This window comes from Schistocerca serialis, unplaced genomic scaffold, assembly GCF_023864345.2.
Source record: "Schistocerca serialis cubense isolate TAMUIC-IGC-003099 unplaced genomic scaffold, iqSchSeri2.2 HiC_scaffold_1078, whole genome shotgun sequence".
Taxonomy (NCBI): domain Eukaryota; kingdom Metazoa; phylum Arthropoda; class Insecta; order Orthoptera; family Acrididae; genus Schistocerca; species Schistocerca serialis.
Window position 1 is genome coordinate 80001 of NW_026047270.1, and position 5000 is coordinate 85000.

At 62.3% G+C, this 5000-nt stretch overlaps 1 pseudogene; it reads left to right on the forward strand.

Moving 5' to 3' along the window:
• LOC126431178 (large subunit ribosomal RNA) overlaps nt 1–5000 on the forward strand; it is a 7958-nt pseudogene that overhangs the window by 748 nt on the left and 2210 nt on the right.

Here is a 5000-nt window from a genome sequence, read left to right on the forward strand (position 1 = left end):
GGAGTCGATTCGCCCCTTTGGGCGCTCGGGCTCCCGGCAAGCGCGCGCGGTTCTTCCCGGATGACGGACCTACCTGGCCCGGCCCCGGACCCGCGCCGCTGTTGGCTCGGGATGCTCTCGGGCGGAATAATCGCTCCCGTCAGCGGCGCTTCAGCTTTGGACAATTTCACGACCCGTCTTGAAACACGGACCAAGGAGTCTAACATGTGCGCGAGTCATTGGGCTGTACGAAACCTAAAGGCGTAATGAAAGTGAAGGTCTCGCCTTGCGCGGGCCGAGGGAGGATGGGGCTTCCCCGCCCTTCACGGGGCGGCGGCCTCCGCACTCCCGGGGCGTCTCGTCCTCATTGCGAGGTGAGGCGCACCTAGAGCGTACACGTTGGGACCCGAAAGATGGTGAACTATGCCTGGCCAGGACGAAGTCAGGGGAAACCCTGATGGAGGTCCGTAGCGATTCTGACGTGCAAATCGATCGTCGGAGCTGGGTATAGGGGCGAAAGACTAATCGAACCATCTAGTAGCTGGTTCCCTCCGAAGTTTCCCTCAGGATAGCTGGTGCTCGTACGAGTCTCATCCGGTAAAGCGAATGATTAGAGGCCTTGGGGCCGAAACGACCTCAACCTATTCTCAAACTTTAAATGGGTGAGATCTCCGGCTTGCTTGATATGCTGAAGCCGCGAGCAAACGACTCGGATCGGAGTGCCAAGTGGGCCACTTTTGGTAAGCAGAACTGGCGCTGTGGGATGAACCAAACGCCGAGTTAAGGCGCCCGAATCGACGCTCATGGGAAACCATGAAAGGCGTTGGTTGCTTAAGACAGCAGGACGGTGGCCATGGAAGTCGGAATCCGCTAAGGAGTGTGTAACAACTCACCTGCCGAAGCAACTAGCCCTGAAAATGGATGGCGCTGAAGCGTCGTGCCTATACTCGGCCGTCAGTCTGGCAGTCATGGCCGGTCCTTGCGGCCGGCCGCGAAGCCCTGACGAGTAGGAGGGTCGCGGCGGTGGGCGCAGAAGGGTCTGGGCGTGAGCCTGCCTGGAGCCGCCGTCGGTGCAGATCTTGGTGGTAGTAGCAAATACTCCAGCGAGGCCCTGGAGGGCTGACGCGGAGAAGGGTTTCGTGTGAACAGCCGTTGCACACGAGTCAGTCGATCCTAAGCCCTAGGAGAAATCCGATGTTGATGGGGGCCGTCATAGCATGATGCACTTTGTGCTGGCCCCCGTTGGGCGAAAGGGAATCCGGTTCCTATTCCGGAACCCGGCAGCGGAACCGATACAAGTCGGGCCCCTCTTTTAGAGATGCTCGTCGGGGTAACCCAAAAGGACCCGGAGACGCCGTCGGGAGATCGGGGAAGAGTTTTCTTTTCTGCATGAGCGTTCTAGTTCCCTGGAATCCTCTAGCAGGGAGATAGGGTTTGGAACGCGAAGAGCACCGCAGTTGCGGCGGTGTCCCGATCTTCCCCTCGGACCTTGAAAATCCGGGAGAGGGCCACGTGGAGGTGTCGCGCCGGTTCGTACCCATATCCGCAGCAGGTCTCCAAGGTGAAGAGCCTCTAGTCGATAGAATAATGTAGGTAAGGGAAGTCGGCAAATTGGATCCGTAACTTCGGGATAAGGATTGGCTCTGAGGATCGGGGCGTGTCGGGCTTGGTCGGGAAGTGGGTCAGCGCTAACGTGCCGGGCCTGGGCGAGGTGAGTGCCGTAGGGGTGCCGGTAAGTGCGGGCGTTTAGCGCGGGCGTGGTCTGCTCTCGCCGTTGGTTGGCCTCGTGCTGGCCGGCGGTGCAGGATGCGCGCGCCTGCGCGGCGTTCGCGCCCCGGTGCTTCAACCTGCGTGCAGGATCCGAGCTCGGTCCCGTGCCTTGGCCTCCCACGGATCTTCCTTGCTGCGAGGCCGCGTCCGCCTTAGCGTGCTCCTCCGGGGGCGCGCGGGTGCGCGGATTCTCTTCGGCCGCCATTCAACGATCAACTCAGAACTGGCACGGACTGGGGGAATCCGACTGTCTAATTAAAACAAAGCATTGCGATGGCCCTAGCGGGTGTTGACGCAATGTGATTTCTGCCCAGTGCTCTGAATGTCAACGTGAAGAAATTCAAGCAAGCGCGGGTAAACGGCGGGAGTAACTATGACTCTCTTAAGGTGGCCAAGTGGCGGCGGTGTGGCTGCATCCGGACTTGGCTTCTCGAAGTGCGGTCTTGATGTAGTCGTGCTGCTGCTGCGAGGTGCCTTCCTTGGGTTATAGTTACAGGGAGAGTGACGCGCAATACATGGGCCTAGCCCTCTTAGCCTCTCCTCTCCTGCGGTCTTCTCCCCTTCTCGTGGGCCCGCTGATTTCGCAGAGTGGAAGACCGCACCAGGGGCTTGGGGGGGTTACCAGCCCCCCCTCGCACTATCCCTTTTTTAGTTGGGGGCAGTAAGCAGAGAATAAGTGGTGGCCCTTCCGCTGAAGGTGCCACCCCAACTCCCCCAGCACCTAGCCGGCCAACCGGCCGTGCCGAAAATCTTGTAACTTTTGCAGCTATGTATACCTGTAGTGAGTGCCACCGCAGCTTTACAACCAAGAACGGTCTCGGGGTCCATCGCCGCCGCCAACATCTTGCGGCCGCCAACGCGGAGATCGTCACGGAGAGGCATCGCGCGAGGTGGACGGAGGAAGAAGTCCTGTCGCTCGCCAAGGCAGAGGCCGAACTGTTCCTCGAGAGGGACGCCCGGTTCTTCTTTGTAAATCAAGAGCTCATCAGGATGTTCCCCGACCGAACGCTTGAGGCAATCAAGTGCCGACGGCGGCAAGCTGCCCACAAGCAGCTTGTCCGCCAATTCATGGAGGCGCTTGAGATCGGTCGGGGGGAAGAGCCGGCGTCCCGCCGGGGAGCGGCGAGCCCGCTGCCTGACGCGGGCGAGGCCGCTGCGCCGCCCGTCGACGCAGCCGAGGACTTCGCGGCCGACACCACCGGGCCGCCGCCGGAGGGGCCGACTGACGCCGCCATCTGGGAGCATCTGGCGGGGCTACCCGCTTCCGCCCAGCGTTTCTCTGCCCTGGATCGTGTCATCGGTCTGGGGCGGGGCACGCCGCCCGATGTCATCCTGGGCATGCTCCCGGATGCCCTTGCGTCGGTCGGGTCCAGAGGGGAGAGATCGATCACCAGGACACAGCGGCCGCGCCAACCATCGAAGCGGCCGCCTGCCGCGCCGCCGACGCAGAAGCGCAAGCGGCGCCGCTGGGAGTACGCGAGAACGCAGGATGCCTTCCGACGGTCGCGTGCGCGTTGCGTGCGCGGCCTCTTGGATGGCACCCTGCTCCAGCCGCCACCTGCCATCCCTGGTCTGCTGGACTTCTGGGCGGACCTCTTCACCAAGAAGCCCATCTCCACCGCGGGCTTCATTCGTGACCGCCTCCTCCCGCACTCAGAGCCTGTCGCTCTCGAGTGCATATGGGGGCCGGTCACACATGAGGAGGTCGCCGCCGCGTTGCCGCCCAGGGGATCAGCAGCCGGGCCGGACGGCCTTACCCCAGCGGAGTTGCGGCGTCTGCCGCACGAAGTCCTGGTGAAAGTGATGAATCTCTTCCTTCTGGCCCGCGCCCTTCCGGAACGCCTGCTTCGCGCGCGGACGTCCCTTCTCCCGAAAACGGCTGCACCAACATCCCCCGCTGACTTTCGCCCCATTACGGTCTGCTCGGTGTTGGCGCGGACCTTTCACAAGGTTCTCGCGTCACGCCTGATGCGCGCTTGTGCTGTGGACGAACGTCAGCGGGCATTCATCCCTCGGGATGGGATGTTGGAAAATACCTTCATCTTGGACACTGCTCTCACCGACGCAGTTCGCTCCTGCCGCTCTGTCTTTGTGGCATCGATCGACGTATCTAAGGCATTCGATTCGGTAGATCATGCTGCCCTTCGCCCCGTGCTGAAGGCGCATGGCCTGCCGGATTGCTTTGTCGAGTATGTCGAGCGGTGCTACGAGGGCAGCACGACAGTGATAGCGGACGGCGCCGGCGTGGGCGTGTCTGTGCAGCCAGCACGGGGCGTTCGCCAGGGCGATCCCCTCTCCCCCCTCCTGTTCAACTTTGCGGTGGACTACGTTTTAGGCCAACTGCCCTCCCACATCGGAGCTCGGATCCTCGGTCGCAGAGTCAACGCTGCGGCCTTTGCAGATGACGTCTTGCTGTTTGCAGCGACCCCGAGGGGCTTGCAGTCCCTCATCGACGCAGCTACCGCAGCCCTCGCCCACCTGGGGCTGCAGATCAACGCCCGGAAGTGTTTCACCCTCGCCTTAGTCGCGTCAGGGCGCGAGAAGAAGGTGAAGGTGGACAGCAATGTCACCTTCACAGCAGGCAATACCACCATGCCTGCCCTGCGTGTGGGTGAAACCTTCCGGTACCTGGGGCTGCAATTTTCCACGGCGGGTCGCTGTGTCTTCAATCCACGTAGCCACCTGGTGGAGCAGCTTGACGTCATCTCCCGAGCTCCGCTGAAGCCGCAACAGCGCCTCCACGCTCTCACCAACGTACTTCTCCCTGGCCTGTACCACGGGCTGGCCCTCAGCCGCACCCGGGTGGGTGCATTGAAGTCGGCCGACGTTACCATCCGGGCCGCCGTCAGGAGATGGTTCCGCCTTCCGGCGGACACCCCCCTGGGATACTTCCACGCTCCTGTTGCCCAGGGGGGCCTCGGCATTCCATCTTGCCGATGGATGGGTCCGACCCTCCGTCGGTCCCGTCTCCTGGCGCTGAAGAAGATAGGGCCAGCCTGCGACGGTGTAGGCATGGATGAGGTACAGCGTGAGATCGAGGTGCTGGAGCGCCACCTAATGTGGGAGGGCCACCTCCTCAAATCGTCAACGCAGGTTGGGGAAATGTGGGCGGCGCGCCTACACATCGCCATTGACGGTGCGGCACTGTCATCTTCTGCCGCCGTCAGTGGCCAACATCAGTGGGTCGCCGACACCAGTCGCCTGCTATCTGGGCGTGAATACATCGACGCCCTCCGCGCCCGCATCAACGC